General features: G+C 36.8%; 1 long non-coding RNA gene across 8 annotated transcripts in view; it reads right to left on the minus strand.

Moving 5' to 3' along the window:
* Positions 1-18,573, minus strand: part of LOC144280995 (uncharacterized) — a 345,351-nt gene that overhangs the window by 157,166 nt on the left and 169,612 nt on the right. For all 8 annotated transcript variants that reach the window (XR_013349461.1, XR_013349458.1, XR_013349460.1 and 5 more), the window contains one exon: positions 15,395-15,566. This is a non-coding gene — a long non-coding RNA (uncharacterized LOC144280995). The remainder of the gene's footprint in view (positions 1-15,394; positions 15,567-18,573) is intronic.

The raw sequence follows: 18,573 nt of genomic DNA on the forward strand, positions 1-18,573 counted from the left end.
TGCCTCTCTCTCTCTTTCTCTCTCTGTGTGTGTATCTCTCATGAATAAATAAAAAAGTCTTTAAAGAAAAATAAATAAATAAATAAATTAAGAACTCCAAAGGAAATACAACTTTGAATTTAGTGAATAATTGCTTGCCCAAATTTTTTTCTTTATATTGCTGATGTTTCATTCTTTGCCTTCTCTTTATTTCTTTTCAGATTGTCTTTTACGTGTTCATACAATACAGCTGTCTCGACAACCACATTTAGTTAGTAACCAATTCCTAACAATGTGCCTCACCCTGGCCATCCTGGTTTAGGCTCTCAGCACCAGCTTTCATCATCCTGCACATATATGTGGGTTTCATTTCCCCCAACTACTTGCATAAACCCAGGAACTTTGCTATTATTTTATCAACTGTAAGTCCAATTAGGGTATGCACATAATAAGTGTTTAATAAGTATTTTTTGAACTGGAGGTGGAAGAGACTGTGAAATCAATTAAACTAAATTTGAAGATGGAAAATACTAAAAATATAGAAAATCCACCATATGGCCAGTCACCAAGAAGAATGCCCAGGTCCACATATTCTAGTTACATGGTTCCATTACTTAATGTCTGAATACACTCTGATTTAGATATGATACATTAAATTACTGGGTATATCAGAAGCTTAGTTAATTAAAGAAGACTCAGAAATGTTTGTAGTAGGCCAAGTTGTTATTTTTGTCAGGCAATTAAAAATGTCATCTGGAAAACAAATGCAGTAGTTCCCTTCTATCCATGGGGGATGCATTCTAAAACCTCTAGTGGATGCCTAAAATCACAAATAGTACCAAATTCTATCTACTATGTTTTTTTTCCAATAATTACCATGATAGGTTAATTTATCAGTTAGATACAATAAGAATTTAAGAACAATAACTAATAGTAAAACAGAACAATGATAACAATACATTCTAATAAAAGTTATGTGAACGTTGTCTCTCTCCCTACCTCAGAATATCTTACTGGACTATATCACCCTTCTTGCGATGTTGTGAGATGAATGACAAAATGTCTACATGATGAGATGAAGTGAGGTGGATGACAGGCACTGTGACAGTGTAGGTTACTGTAAACTTTCTAACAACGTGTCAGAAGGAACATCTGTTTCCCAGCCATAGTTAACCATGGGTAACTGAAACTGTGGAAAGCAAAGTGCAAATAAGAGAGAATTCCTGTAACATGGAAATTGTAGTCTTCATTGATCTAAACTGCTTTCCGTAAGCAATCATGTCATTAAAAAATTAAGCACTTATGTTTCACTCAATTAATAACCAGAACAAACAGTAATCACACTAATGACAGAACATACAGTTCAAGAACTAACTGAAACTGGCATAAGCAAATGGGTAGGCATTTTGTTTAATTTGCTTACATTATGGTTACTCATGGTTGCATCCCATGGACTTCAGAATCAAAATTCTTACACTCATATACCTGCTCCACCACTTAGTCTCTGGGCAATCTTGAGCAGGATAAGATTATATATAGTTGTTGTGAGAATTAAATGAGCTATAAATATAAATTACTCAATAGTACCTGGGCCAAAGAAGATTTCAGTAAATGGTAACAATTTTTATTAAAACTTGTTTTTATTTCTTTCAGTGTTTGTTTTTGCTTCTCAACTTCTCTCCTTCCTTGACTGTCATTTGGCCTCTCCTCAAACTACATCTTAAAAAATAAATGCCTAGATAATACACTGGCCTCTGTAGACAACCCTTTTTCCACAGTTGGGATTATTACTATTTGGAGAATCAGATACATTAATACAAAATTGTAATATCAAACATGATACTGCAAAGAAAGAAAATCAGTAGATATGGATCATTCTTCTGAGCAGCTTAGCAATTAAGGGAAAATTGTGTTAAGATAGAGATATATTATTCAAAGAGGGAAAGGAACAAATGGAGAGGGTGGGAGGGAGGAAAGGGGAGGTCGTAAGAGAGGAGAAAGAAATTAGAGTGAAAAATAGAAGAAATACTGATAGAGGAAGCTTCTAGAAAAAATAGAAGTGATTGGAATCAAGAGTGTGGATGAATGGTTCAGTCCTAGAAAGAAAGTATAACATATTTTGAGAAATGAGAAAAAAAGGAGCTAATGAATGAAGATGTGGAAAAGTATTAGTTGATAAAGAAGTTGAATAAGTATGTTGTCGGATAAAATATTGGACACCTAGTTAAATTTAAATATCAGATTAAAAATGCAGACATTTTTAGTATTAGTATCTTCCTAATGTTTCCTGGGAAGTATCTATACTTAAAAATAGTTTATCTCTAATTCAAATTTAACTGGGTTCTTATACTTTTCCATGACCTGGCAACTCTAAGAGGAAGTTCAGTTTTTATGATCCTTTTATATACAGTGAAGCCAGCTATATGAAAATCGATTTGGAGAAAGTATAGAGACATGAGAGTGGAAAGGAGTATGAACAGCCATGGTGAGGCTATGCATAGTGATCTACTTATACAGCACAGAATTTTCAAACAATTTAGTGAGAGATACTTTATTTCTAGGCCAAATATTCTCTGGTTATTAGGGAATTAATTCAAATCTTGAGGGTTCTTTGTGCATTATCCTCCAATGGGTCAACACTAGCACTACTCTTCACTCTTATTTTCCACATTTAATTCCCTTCAGTGTTGAGAATAGAATTCTTTTCCTCAGTGCCCTTCATGCCTAAAAAAATCAAATTTTGATCTCAACTCAGGTCTAAGAACTTCTATTTAACTACCCTCAAGCCCTGAATTAAAGGCTTCCCAGAGGATACCTAGGTGGCTCACTCAGTTAAGCATGTGACTTTTCATTTCAGCTCAGATCATGACTTCAGGACCTCATGAGATCAAGCTCCACATTAAGCCCAATGTTGAGCTCTGTACTCAGCAGGGAGTCTGCTTGAGATTCTCTCTCCCTTTCCTTTCTCCCAACTGTGCTCTTTCTCTCTAAAAAAAATTAAATGAATAGATCCTTTTAAAAATTAAATTTAAAAAATGAAAAGCTTCCCAGGATTCTTCTAAGAACTACTTTTCACAATGTCTCTTAATGCACTGTTTTCTTCCTGGAAAAGTTCCTTTCGTAATGGCTGGCTAGTTTGAAATCTTCCTTTACCAACTATTTGATTCTGGTCAGTTAATAACTCCTAGTCCTGCTACTCCTAGGCAATGCTATAACTAGAGTATTCTCTCCTATATCCCCATCCTTTGCATCACACATGAAAGCCCCCAGGTTTCTAAAATCATACTCCTTCATATCTCCACCCCTAGGGTCAGCACCTGCATGCCTGGCACACAAAACAGATTCTTCAGTATTTGCTGGCTAACCTACCCAGTCACCATACCCCATGAAGTCAAACCACCATTCAGTAGCAGCTTTGTCATATGTTAAAGTTTCATTTAATTTCAAAGGGAAAATATTTAATAAATAACTTTCAGAAAATATACATGAAGAATGAGGAAATACACTGAAACTCTGAAATCACATGGTAGGTTATCTCTGTCCCGGGATGGCTTGTCATGAAACACTCTAAGTGTAATAGCTGGAAAAGTCACCCTTACGATATTAAATTCTAAGGAGAGTTTTTGAGTTTAACTTGTTCTAAGAGTACCTGATGCAACCTAACAAGGGTTCATTTTTATCTTGATGCCTCCTAGTTGCTTTCTATTAATGTTTATGACACTCAACCACATAACATATAATTGAACTATTCATGATGCATTAATCTTTTTAGATTAGTAGAAAGTGCTGATTCATCAGAAAGACAAATCAGACTTGTATTAGAGCAGGCTTTTAAAAAAAAAAATCATTATTTTTCCAGTCACTTGAATATACTGCCCTCCGAATATTTACACTTTTTTTTTTCTAAAATTGTATTTATTTATTCATGGGAGACACACAGAGACAGAGACAGAGGCAGAGGGAGAAGGAGGCTCCTTGTCAGGAGCCCAGTACAGGCAGGACTTGATCCCAGGACCCCAGGACCACACACTAAGCCAAAGGCAGATGCTCAACCATTGAGCCACCCAGGTGTCCTTGAATATTTACACTTTTTGACTGAAGGGCAAACTCAGAGATATGCTCTGAAAAAAGATATTTTTAGAATATACTTTAAATCTCTTACCAGATGTCAAAATTTCATTTTTGAAGATTCCTGAGAGGAAATAAAATAATTATTTTTGGTTGTATAAAACACATGTCAATTTTAAATATATAAAACTTTAACTATAACTCTTTATAGCAGAGCCTTAGAAAATATGGGTGGAAGGTAGCAGGAAGTGGCACCAGGTTCTGAAATTCTTTACCTGCATCTACGAGCAGTGGTATTTCTCCAGTTACACTTAGGTATCTGGCACTAAAATGGTATTTTTCCAACTTAAGGGAGGCAGTCATATGTAAAAAATAAAAATTTTTTAATTTTAAGTTATTTTTGCTCATGTATGTGCCTGTGAGGGAGAGACAAAAACAGAGACAGAGAATGAGATAGTATGTATCTAGTATCAGCTTCTATTCATATATGCTAGAATGTAATATAGGTTATTTGATTAACCCAAAACTCTATTTGATTTTAAGTAAACCAAGGCATCATAGCCTTTTCTGTTTCTCTGCAAAGAACTTCAAAGGACCAATGATCTCTGCTATCTGCTTGTAAAAAGACTAGAACATAGTCAGGGACTAGGGACCTAGGTTTTACTCCCAGGTTTGACACTATTTCACTACATGGCCTTAAGCTAGCTCACATATATCTATAGACCCCAATTTCCCCAAATATACAATAAGGACTTGGGTTAGGTCAGTGGATCTTAAACATTTTTTTAAATTAAGAAAGTTCTTTTAAAACAAAAATCTTACCAAGGAATACAATAAGATAAAAGCAAAATATCTTTGATTGAATAGTAGGAGTGAAAGTAAGAGCCTCAAATCACCCCTAAACTTTGTCTTAATAATGCTCAACTCTCACTCCTCAAAAACCCCACATAACCATTATTATTACACATTATTTATTCCTATTTTAATCAGGGCTAAATAAACTCAAAAATCTCCAGTTTTACCAAGAAACTATTTTATTAAATGCAAATATACTACAATAAAGATACTAGATGGTGGTCTATTGAGTTCATACAATTAGATAAGTCTGTAAATGAAAACCCACATCACATGCCTGAATATTTAAGGCTTGGAAATCAACACTTTAAGTCAAAATTATACAAAAAGCTGTTTTTTCCTGTAGGTGGGAATTTTCTCAACAAATGCTAAAAATGACAGTAATTTTTAATAACACCCACATAACTGTGACCTTCTGGCTACAGCCTCCCCAGCTATAATTCCCATAGGTCTGTCTACATTTATGATGTCCTAGCTCTTATATTAAATTCCTTCATTCCCATCCTAATTGAATCAAGATTGGGTTGATGTTGGTATAGGAAAATGAAAAATATGCTAGGATTAAAAAAAATCTTAAGAATAAGAATCTGACTCAGTTCTCTCATTCTATGGAAAAACAGAAATGATGCCACAAAGATTACATAAGGTTGGAGAAATGAAAGGACTCGTAAGAATACCCTCATCTAGAGTATATTTAAGGCAAAGCATATGGTAGAGAAAAAAAGAAGCAAACATAGGAAGCATCAGGGGCCAATAGACTTGCAGGTTCAGCTCCTCAGGTTCCTTTATCAACCACCCAGGATGAGCCTCATTTCTAGACTATGAGCCACCATAACAGTCTGGATATGCATGAGAATTCTTAGTTCAGGAGAGCTCAAGCAAAAGTTTCCAGAGAGGTTTTCTATGCCCTATTTATCCTAGAGCCAAACCCAGGCTATGTAACTGGTTAAACCAGGTATAATTCATCCAATCTGCATATCCCTAAAAAATGTTAAAAATTTTGCCCTGGCCTCCACCAAGGGAAGTTTGCACTTTTAAGGGCACATCATTACCTAGACTAGCTCATCCTTATCTCACCTAAGTGTCAAAATCAGACTTCCAGACTTCCCAGAGATAAGTAGAGATCTGTTCCAGTCCAAAAGTAAGATAATTCCCTTATAAAAACCCCACTGACACTGAAAAATAAGACATGAGTAGTCCATGACATGAATTAGTGAAACAAAATATCGCATTCCCGGAGAAACACAGAGAAAATGCCACAATCAAGGACTTGAAAGATGGTGGGAAGGTTATTCCTATCAAACACCAAATCAACTCACTTATCTGGATTATGTAAAAGCCAGATGAATTTTAGGGAATTACAGTGGATTATCATAAATTAATCAAGTGGTGACTCCAATAGCAGCTGCTGTTCCAACAAATCAGCACAACCCCTAATACCTGATGTGCAGCCTCTGATCTGGTAAATTCCCATTTCTCTCTCTATTCCTTTCACAAATTAAGGGGTAGCAATAAACTTCCTCTGCCTTCTTTCAGGAATACATTAACTATCCAACCTACAGTTTCCATCTAGGCTGTATGGAATGTGATATCTGGCCATTTCACAGATCATGACATCAGTTCACTACATTGAATGCAGACTGACCTAGTGAGCAGGAAATAATGAATACCTTAGACCAGTATTACTTAAAGGGTAGTTTGCATACCAAGAAAGATATAAATACTATTTGTTAACATGTGATCAGTTAAGTACAGAAATTTAGATTAAGTATTTAGAAATTATATAGTAATTTGATAGCATAATTTGTTGAATCTAATATTAAAAAATTTAAATCTGTATTTTCTGTGTGTTTATAATTTTTTTTAGTTATTCATTTTTGCTGTATTTTACAAAAGTGGTCTGAAATCAAGTGGAGATTTTAAAAGAAAAAAACAGATAGTTTGAGAAATATTGCCTAAAGCAGGGATCAACAAACTACCAGGAACCTATCTTTGCATGATCCATGAGCCAAGGATGATAGTTCACATTTTTAAAGAATTATTAGAAGAAGTGAAAGAAGAATAAGGAGGAGGAGGAAGAAGAAGAAGAAGAGAAGGAGGAGGAGAAGAAGAAGGAGAAAAAGAGGAAGTGGAAGATGACAAAGAAGGAGGAGGAGAAAAAAGAGAAAGAAGAAAAAGAGGAAGAAGAGGAAGAAGAAGGAAGAAGAGAAGGAGAAGCAGCAGCAGTAGTAGTAGTGACAGTGTTTCATATGATTTGCCTAAAAATATTTAGTATCTGGCCCTTCACAGAAAAAGTGTCTGTAATCCCTACCCTACATATCTTGGTAAGACGCATATGTCACAAAGCATAAGAAACAAGCTCCTCAATAATTCAGGGGTTCTATAAATTCAGTAAGGTTTCTAGAGTTCCAGTGCATGTCAATTTATCAGCTCTGAGGTGAGGGACAAGCCAGTACATTTGGCACCTACTACCCCTAAGAAAGAAACATGATGCCTATTAGACCTTTCTGGGTTTTGAAGGAAACGTATGCCTGATTATGGCATGAAGGTTGCTTGGACATATTTACCAAGTAACTTGTAAGATATCTACTTTTTAGTGGAGTCCAGAGAGCAGGCTCTACCATGAGTCCACACTACCATGCAAGCCTCTCTGCCACTTGTGCCTTATAATACAGCTGCTCCCATGGTACATGAGGTATCTGTGATAGGGATGGTGCATGGAGTCTTTGGCAGGGCCCTCTTGATGAATCATCATGTAGACCCTTGGGATTCTAGAGCAAATCATGCCCTCTTCTGCAGAAAAATCATTCTCCTTTGAAATACAGCTTCTTTAAACTGGGCCTAGAATAACTGACATGAGCCACAAACTTATTATGCAACCTCAGTGTTCATCACATGCTGAGTGCTACCTGAATCACTAAGCCATAAACACTGAGAGTGGCAGCAGTCCATCTTCAAGTGGAAGTGGTATATGAGAAACTGGGCTCCAGAAGGTCATGAAGGTGCACATAAGCTTCATGAACAAGACTCTCATGGTGCCTACTTCTGTTTCGTTGCCTCTTCTCCCTTACCGCACATATGGCCTCAGGGAGACTCCTCTATGACTAGTTCACTGAGAAGGGAAGACAGTTGGGCACGGCTCATAAATGGTCCTAGAAGATAATCTAAAACCACCCCAAAATGGATGGCAGTAGTGGCCCTGGAAGGGGAGTTGTTTAAGGGATATCCTCCCTGCAGATAGAATTTTGAGAAGTTATTTGGTTTGCCTAAAAGATGAGATTGCCTGGGAAATGAAAGTGTAAACCCATGCTTTTATGTGTGCAGTCACTAACAATTGAGTGAGTGGATTTGAAAGAGCCAGATTCAGAAATTGAAAATCTGCTTAGGAGAAGAGGTCTGTGGATAGATCTTTCAGAATGGGCACAAAGTGGGGGGATATTTATGTCTTATGTAACTGTAGCAGGACAAACATAGCAGAGGTTGCTTCAACAATTAGAGGGACAAAGTGTTCCATTCTGTCCAAAACTAAAATAGCAGAAGTTGTGGACATTTTGGAGAATCTCAAAAATAACAATTTTCATTCACCATGGCTCATGTGGCTATATCCACTATTAAGTGAACAATTTATCAGCAGCATAGATACTAATTGAGTCCTCAATAGGCAGAAAACTATGATAAACTTGCCTGGGGCAAATGGACTATTGGTAGTAGACATGGATGTTATAATTATCAAGTATGGCCATGTGACAGGTTGAAAAAAAAAGGGACAGTAACTGTCCATGTTTTCTTTATTCTTTATACATCTATATTTGCATAAATTAATCTTCTTCTCCAGTCCGCCACTATAAAATATGAAATATGCTCATATGGGTTGAATCTATATTTCAATATTCAATCATGGAATATCAGAACTGGATAAAGGGCCTTCCTTTTTTGGGAAAACAAATGTGTCTTCACTTGAACCGATGTTTGTTGCATCATGTTAGTTAGAAATAAGATGCTAGAAAAATGAAACTAGACCATTCTCTTACACCATACATCAAAATGGATGAAAGATCTAAATGTGAGACAAGATTCCATCAAAATCCTAGAGGAGAACACAGGCAAACCCTTTTTGAACTTGGCCACAGCAACTTCTTGCAAGATACATCCATGAAGGCAAGGGAAACAAAAGCAAAAATGAATTATTGGAATTTCATTAAGATAGAAAGCTTCTGCACAGCAAAAGAAACCATCAACAAAACTAAAAGACAACCTACAGAATGGGAGAAGATATTTACAAATGACGTATCAGATAAAGGGCTAATATCCAAGACCTATAAAGAACTTCTTAAACTCAACACCAAAGACACAAACAATCCAATCATGAAATGGGCAAAAGACATGAACAGAAATCTCACAGAGGAAGACACAGACATGGCCAACACGCACATAAGAAAATGCTCCGCATCACTTGCCATCAGGGAAATACAAATCAAACCACAATGAGATACCACCTCACACCAGCGAGAATGGTGAAAATTAACAAGACAGGAAACAACAAATGTTGGAGAGGATGTGGAGAAAAGGGAACCCTCTTACATACACTATTGGTGGGAATGTGAACTCTGGAAAACAGTGTGGAGGTTCCTCAAAGAGTTAAAAATAGAGCTACCCTATGACCCAGCAACTGCACTGCTGGGGATTTACACCAAAGATACAGATTCAGTGAAACACCAAGACAACTGCACCCCAATGTTTCTAGCAGCAATGTCCACAATAGCCAAACTGTGGAAGGAGCCTCGGTGTCCATCAAAAGATGAATGGATAAAGAAGATGTGGTCTATGTATACAATGGAATATTACTCCGCCATTAGAAATGACAAATACCCAGGATTTGCTTCAACGTGGATGGAACTGTAGGGTATTATGCTGAGTGAAGTAAGTCAATCAGAGAAGGACAAACATTATATGGTCCCATTCATTTGGGAATATAAAAAATAGTGAAAGGGAATAAAGGGGAAAGGAGAGAAAATGAGTAGGAAATATCAGTGAGGGAGACAGAACATGAGAGGCACCTAACTCTGGGAAACAAACTAGGGGTAGTGGAAAGGGAGGTGGATGGGGGTTGGGGTGACTGGGAGATGGGCACTGAGGGGGGCACTTGACAGGATGAGCACTGAGTGTTATGCTATATGTTGGCAAATTGAACTCCAATAAAAACATTTTTTAAAAAAGAGAGAAGACACTATATTTCTCTTTATTCAGAAATGAAATATAGGGAGAAGTGTAGTACATGGATGCTGAATTGATAAAGAGGTGAATTTTGTTGGATTGTCCTTTTTTAACACAGCACTGCCTCAAGAACACAGAGGAGTAGCCAGGAACTACATATTTCAGGATCCCCTACTTTGTATGGCTTTGTGTTAGAGCTTACCAATGAGAGAAACTTGTGATATTTTGCAGACAGACTAGAGAAGAGATTCTTCGGATCTATTGGGAGTTCACAGAATCTTAATTCATGGTATTTTGGGGAGTCCATGGTAACCAGATGGATGGGTAGATGGGATATTCAGTGACCTCCCAAGCATTCCAAATGCACCCACATTTTTGTGATAGTCTGACAGTTGGTAGGAATTTTCCCAAAGATACTGAGATTGCAGCAATTTCCTGGCAAACTTTTTATGAATCACACATTTTAGTGCTTCAGCCTAAGGTGAAGTGACTATCTCCCTGACCTACCAGCTATAGACTTCCCAGCATTCACTCTCTCCACTCTTTCCACAATCATGTAAACTTTAATTCCTTTGATTGAAATTTTCTTCCCCATAATACCTAAAGTGTCTCTGTTTTCCTGACTAACCCAGATTGATACACATTGTTTGCCTTTACTTTTATCTGTGTGCTTCTGCCACTTAAATTCTGATTTCCAAAAGCACAGTACATCTGTGATGACACTGGCAGCAGCATGACTCACAAACTTTTATGGCATTTGGATATAGCTACCTTTTGTTTTGAAAATATAGGGCAAGATGTGGGGAAGTACTTCTCCAAGACCTAAGCCAGGAGAATAGATGTTTCTTTATGGTTTCAGACTGCACCGTGCCAGTGCTAAGTCTTGAATCCCAAGCAACAGAAATAATCATGTATTCTTAAATAAATATATTCTCTGTGTGTTTGAGACACAGGGACTTTTATTTTTTATTTTTTTAAAGATTTATTTATTTATGATAGACATAGAGAGAGGGGCGGGGGGCAGAGACACAGGCAGAGGGAGAAGCAGGCTCCATGCCGGGAGCCCCACGCAGGACCAATCCTGGGACTCCAGGATCACCCCTGGGCCAAAGGCAGGCGCCAAACTGCTGAGCCACCCAGGGATCCCCGACACAGGGACTTTTAAAGTTTAGGGCCTAGAACAGGGGTCTGTCTTGTCCCAAGCTAAAGGCAATTTTAAGAACAAGGGTCACATGTCCAGAAAGACTACAAAGGAATTTACATAGATGCTACATCTTCTGGTCTATATGTTGCCATCATTTTAGAAGCTGTCACAGTCAGAAACTGGAAAATATTGTTTACATATTTATGTAAACCACTGAAATACATGGAGTGATTTATTCATGTTGTTCCATAAATAAAAGCAACTGACATTAAATTAGTCACAAGAGCACTAAGTCACATTTCCCTTTATTACTTATATCAGAGGCCCAAAGGAACATGCTATATGCCCTCAGAGTGATTCAGTGGAGCTAAAAAAGCCCACCAAATGTCTTAGGCCTTTTAGAATTACACATCAGAAATGTTTATAATCAATATGCTCAAAGTAGCCAATGGAGAAACCAACCAAGCTACACAAATGCTGCAGTGCATCTGTGGGACCTTTCCTACTGAATCAGTGTTATCTAAACCCATACAGAAGACATCAATTGCTGTCCCAGCAGTAAAGAAGATTTCAGGTTCATTTTAATCCTAAGATTAAAGGGATAGAAAAGATGCTGAGAGATCTTCAAGTTCATCAAGATTAGACTTAAATTGCTCCAAGGAGAACAGAATCCAATCTCTTTAGACTCTCTAGGGAAGAAATTCAACTTTCTCTGCTACTATTCTCTGTTGGATACCATTTGAATGCTTAGTTGTGACTCTAACCTAAATCAATTCTGTGGCTACTTCTTGTCCTTTGTTCCACTGCAGATAAGGACAGTTTGCATCCTCTTTGTCAATGAATGCTTTGAGATTAATTAATATATGTGTATAAAATACATATGTGACCTTGAAACCAAGATTCATTTCTTCAACAACCAATTTATGAGCATCTCCTATGTTATTGTTGCTGTGCTAGGCATTGAGAAAGAAACAAAAGAAGTTTACAATCTAAAATGTAAGCCTAAACACCACATTCAATCTTTGTAGCTCTTCCTGGTTTATAAACTGCTTTCATTCTCTTGATAACATTTGAACTTTGTAAAAGTCTTCTAACATTTTTCCAGAATTACTCTATCAGTAATATGACCTGCGACATGACAAAGAGGTGAGGGATCTTGGATGTTATCCCAGACCTTACAATTCCTTGTCCAAGGCTCTTTCTATTATGCTTATTTTATGAAAATGTTTATCAGTGAAATGAAAACTGAAACAATCACCCAGAATATTTGAAATACAAGTCTAGACCCAATTGCTACATTTAGTCACAGCAGGTATCAATCATGCCATCAAACTTATTTGTCCTGCATCTTCATTATAAGAAGACATACATGTATCCAAAGTTTAGTGAATATGATGTTTTCTGAACATTTCATGGGAAATGAAGGAGAGGGTATAGATCACCTACTAGAACTTAGTGGAAATTGCAGGAAACAATTTTCCAAGTTTGGGGGGGGGCCACTTAACCAATCAGAGATATATTCTCTCACCTGTCTATGGTTTCCTTCTTTCCATCAGTTTCCTCTACTTTGTTGGAGCAATATATACACAGTCAACTCTAAAATCCACACTGCCTAAGGGCACCTGGGTGGCTCAGTTGGTTGAGCATCCACCTCTTGGTTTTGGCTCAGGACATGATCTCAGGGTCATGGAATCAATCCTCAGTTTGCTTTCCACACTCAGTGCAGTCTGCTTCAGATACTCTCTCCCTCTCCCTCTGCTTACACATGTGCTCTCTCTCAAATAAATAAATAAAATCTTCTTTAAAAATCAAATCAAATTGACATTGCCCACAAGTGATCCTCACTACTCCATGCAACAACCCTGGTAGGTATACTCAAGTGTCCATTTTGACCCAGATGCTTTAATTAGAGATTATTTTATTGCAAGTAACAAAAAGTAGTCTTAAATTTCCCTGAACAAAATTCACAGTTATAACCACTTCATTCCCACAACAGACCAAATCATGAAGTGGAAAAGCAGGTCACAAGGTTGGTTGGCAATTTCTCTAAGCCCTGACTCAGTGGCTGCCCCATTATTATCACTCTTTGCAAAAAAAGTTTTCTCTCCTTTTCCGAACAGAATTAAGATGCCTTATGAAAGCCAGACAGCAACTTCAATTTTAAGCACCCATCAGTGACTGTCAACAATCCTCACATCCTGTGAGAAAAAAAATCTGGTTGACCAGCATCTAGGTCAGATGTCCAATTAACTATCACCCAAATTATGTAACCCATTCCCTACCTGGCAGAGGCAGTGCAATTGTATCAAGATATACTTGTATCAAGAAGGGGCTGTGGATGCAACTGATAAATTGACAAAACATTTGCCCAGTCAATCAGTTAGCTCTTTGGTTAACAAACATAAGTTTCTGCTGTACAGAAGCCTCCATGAAGAAGAAACAAAGACTCAAACGTGTACTCTGCCCAAAGACAATCTGTCTAATAGAGAGTAAAGCATACAGATAAGATAGAATGCAATGTTTCTCTAAAGAGAACATTTCTGTTGGTCTTCCAGTGACTCCATAAAAGTTCTTTATGACAGTTTTAAAATACTGCCTTTGTATTTTGTTGAGTCTAAAAATATAATCCTATTCTGGATTATCTAGGTAAGTATCTAGTACAGCATATTTTGCCACAGACTTTCATTGCTTAAGTCTGATGAGTGTTTATTTATGAGATATAAAATGACCATCTTAAGTATTTTTACTTTGAACTCTTTAATGAAATGTTTCTTACATTGGGATCCAGATATATTTGGGGGCTTTGATGTTCCTCAAGTTTAAGAAGAGCTGATATAAAGAGTTAATAAAATATTAACATGTATTAAATCCCTCCCATGAATTATATGTTTTTATATATAATTTTGTGTTTTATATAGCTTTTATAAAATTCCATGCCTAACTTTAAAAAAATCACTTGAAGTTGGTATTATTATCCTCATTGTGTAGGAAAGGAAACTAAAGTCTATAAAACCTAAGCAGTTTGTCCAAAGATCACAGAGATGGCCAATTAGGAACTATAATGATAATTCAAGTATGTAGCAGCCTATCTCCTCTATATCCTTTCTTTTACATCATGTTGGCTAAGGGCAGGGGACATTTATATGCTATACTCTTTTATGTATATCTAGGTAGGAAGGAGATAATTCTGGCAAAATCAGAAAAGCTGAAAATTATGAGGAGCATAAAGAGAACAAAGATTATTTAAATCTGGTAAATGTAGTGACGTGAAAGTAGGTTGCCAGATTTAGCAAATAAAAATATAGGATACTCAGCTAAATTTAAATTTCAGATAAACAATGAGTCATTTTTATAGTATGAGTGCTTGCCATGCAGTACTAAGGATATATTCAAATCAAAAAATGACTCATTGTTTATCTGAAATTCAAATTAACTGGGTATCCTGTATACTATCTGGCAACCCTCCATGAAAAAGGTAGGTGGGTATAAATGGGAATGGTGGAGACAAATGGAGCTAAATACTGTCAACTGACTAAGATTAGACTTTATTCTCCAAGCAGAGGGGAATCAATTGGAATTTCTGAGGGAAATAGCAACATGATCAGATGTGTGTTTCAGGAAGATTAATCTGTCTGGGAAAGATAAAACAAATTAGAGACATGAAGTATTGGATGTAGCAATTCAGAGGACATGTATGAGAGCCTGAATTATGTAAGTGGCAGTAGTACAGAAGTGGAAAGGTAGATCTGAGTGACATAAAAGGGGTAGCATCATCAAATTAGGTAATCCCAAACTGGCTAGTGAAACATGCCTATCTGGATTTGTAGAACTAACAAGCACCTTTGAAAAAAAATAGGTACATTGTCAGTATTTCTGTTTTAAAACACATACTTGAAATCCCTCTTGGATTGTTTCCCCCACATTGGGTGTCATTTTCCCCAGAAGCTATGTAAACATCTCACACTCAATCCTGAGTTCCTACACTAAAATCATGAAGTAGTTTTTCATCATGACAGTGAACCCAGAGCACACACTCAAGAGGCATATGATGGATTAAGGACAGCTTTGAGCTGCCAGTGGGAATGAAAAACAGAAGAAGACTGAACATTGCAGCACATCAGAGAGAAATCTTACCTTCTCGTTTTTATCAGGCATGAAGTTTATCTTTTGCCCCAGGATTGCAATGTTTTCCATATGGGCATGGTGGTTTATGGTCACAATGTGGGTACCCTCCAGAGGTTACCTAAGTCATCCATCAGAGCCAGCCTTCAGTTGTCACATGGGCATCATCTAGACACTACACATTCTGAAAAAGGACAGAATGTGCAGACAGTTTCAGAATTCTTTAAAATTCCTTTTTTTTTCATTTATTTAGATAATATTTATCACATACCTACCACGTTCTAGAGCAGGGGTCATCAAACTAAAGCCCATAGGCCTAATGTGACCTACAGTCTGTTTTTATAAATAAAGTTTTATTGAAACACAGCCACAACCATTTGTTGAGCTGCTTTCAAGCCCAGTGGCAGAGATCCCATGTCTTTCAGAGTCAGGAAACTTTCCTAAATAGACAATAAATATTTGAGGCTTTCTGGGGCCATTCAGTCGGTGTTACAACTACTCCTATTCCACATTACAGAGCAAAAGCACCCATAGACAATGTATAAATAAATGGCCATGGCTGTATTCCAATATAATTTTATTTACAAAAGCAGGAGGTCAACCTGCAGCCATAATTTGTTACTCCCTAGTCTAAACCATAGAATGTCTCTGGTTTATGTCTCTAGAAAAATGCAGTGATAATTTTCCACATGAACTAACCAACACTGGCTCAGTATTTTATTTCTCTCCACTAGTATAGATACAGAGGTTTGACAAAACATATTCTATTTGTTTTAGTTTCCACTTGATGACTTATCCATTTTGGAAATACAATTTCAACAGATTACAATTAAATGTCAATTTCATTTTATTCTCTTTTGTTCTCAAATATTTGCTTTATTAATGTGTGTTGCAAAGAAAAGAAAACATCATTCTCACACACTTCTCAAATTCATTTGACTGGAGACATTTTATGGTGTTTTGCTTTATTTCAACTATATACTTGGGTAAATTGAGTTCTCTAAGTTTAGATGTAGAGTCTACCACCTGATGACCTACTGCTGGTAGTTGGAAAGGGAAATATATGACGATTTAGTAGGCACACTCTGAATTTACCCATTGCTACATCTTGGGTAATATCCATTATAAATGGAATAATAACTTATTAGTAATAATCCAATCAGATACAGAAATCACACTGGTAATTTAATCAGGGAAATTTTACTATCAGGAATTATTAACTAGTACAGAGAGAATGAGCATTTTACTACTAAAAGGTAAAAGAACACTAAAGAATACAGTTAAAGTACACATGAGAGTAGCCACTACCAATAAGGCTGAAGGACAGTACCCAAGGAAGAAACCAACTCAAAAGGTGGTTCCACCAGGGCTGAGATTCGGACTTTCTTAGCGGGTATGGCTCTGACTCACTGGATGACTAGTTTGTTGAGTGTCTGCAGGCAGAGTCTGCCAAGCAAAAAACAAATCACTGACTGAGGTGTCAAGATTTTCATGGAAGACAACCACCGGGGTACCCACAGGACTTACTAGGAAGCTGCCCACTGAGATGCTTGTGGATTCGCTCAACAACCACCTACTATGATCCTGAAGAAACTATCTAGAAAGCCACTGGTTGACCACTATGCCCTAGGAGCAAGAGAAAAGGCAAGGCACCAAAACTGGAAGAGATGTGTGATAAATGTTTATAGAGTTCAGTTCAAGTTTACAAAGCAAAGAGCAAGAAGGGTGGATTCAAAGTTAAAAGTCAATAATTGATGATTGGCATGAAAAACAACTGCATTTCGCATATATGGCCTGCAAAAACATTATTTAATCAATATCTTGTATTCTAGTAAGACTCCATCTATGTATTTTAATATGCCCTAAATGTCAGGAACTATACCTGAGCTCTGAATATACACTCTCCCCTGGATTTAGTGTAGATGTCTGTTGTCAATTCAGTGTTTATAAGACCCCAAAATTCATATGTTGAAACCCCAGCCTCCATGCTGTAGTATGATTGGAAACCATGTCATTATTTCCAGAGTTTATCCTATGATTTCTAAATTTGCATCTTTGCTAATGCTCTTTTCTCAGACTTTAAACTTCCAACCCTTCAAAATAAAATATTTGGTGAAATCCTACCCATTATTTAAGGTCTGGTTCAAAGGCACTATCTTCTTGTCTTCCCTAAATTTTCTATATGAAATTGTTCTATTTTGAGACCCACAGTATCATGTGCCAGATTCTGTTATGGGTGTTGGATATACAGGTGATTAAAACGAAACCCTCCATATAGGGATTCATTAGAAGTGGATGAAACAGATAATGGTAAAAGAGACAGGAGAAAAACTAGGAGAGTAGGATTACAGAAGCTGGTAAGGAGGTGTTTCTGTATAGAAGGAATGATCATCAATGCCAAATGCTACTGAGAAATACAATAATATAAAAACTGAAAAAAGACCACTGAGCTTTGGCAAAATGGAAGTATCCTTTATAAGAGTTATTTTGGTAGAATGGTGAAAACAAAAGCCTAACTGGAGTGAATTGATGAGATAATGACAGACGAGGAAGAGACAGAAAGCGAGTAGAGACAAGTTTTTGTTTTGCTGTAAATAGGAGCAGACAAATGGGATGATTGCTTGATCAAAGGTGGGTGCTTTCCTATATTTTAAGGTGAAAGACTTTATAGCATGATTTTATATTCATGGAAGAGATCAACAAGAGAAAGAAAATTGTAAGATGTAAAAAGAAGCCCTTGCAAAAGCAAGAGAGGTTGTTATCTAATAGACAACTGCAGAAACTACAGATTAGAATGGGGCTAGTTCACTCATGAAACAAGAAGAAAAAGAGAGAACAGAAATATGAGTGCAGGTAGAGTAAGAGATTTGGAGAAGGAAAAGAAGTTTATTCTAATGTATTCTATTTTTTTTTTTTTTCAGGGAAGTACAGAATAAAGCTTTGGGGAGGGGTGTTAGAGTTTGGAAGACAAGGAGCTGTGAATGAGTCATCTCAAAAGATGAGGTGAATTTGCTAGGCTAGCCATGAGACCTTGATGATGTAGTTGAGAATTCAACATTGACTAGGCAGCATGATTGTGTTTTTCTCCAATCACACTTATACACTCCGCAATCCTTTTTTTTAAGATTTTATTTATTTATTTATGAGAGACACCACAGAGAAAGAGAGAGAGAGAGAGAGAGGCAGAGACA

This window comes from Canis aureus, chromosome 12, assembly GCF_053574225.1.
Source record: "Canis aureus isolate CA01 chromosome 12, VMU_Caureus_v.1.0, whole genome shotgun sequence".
Classification (NCBI taxonomy): domain Eukaryota; kingdom Metazoa; phylum Chordata; class Mammalia; order Carnivora; family Canidae; genus Canis; species Canis aureus.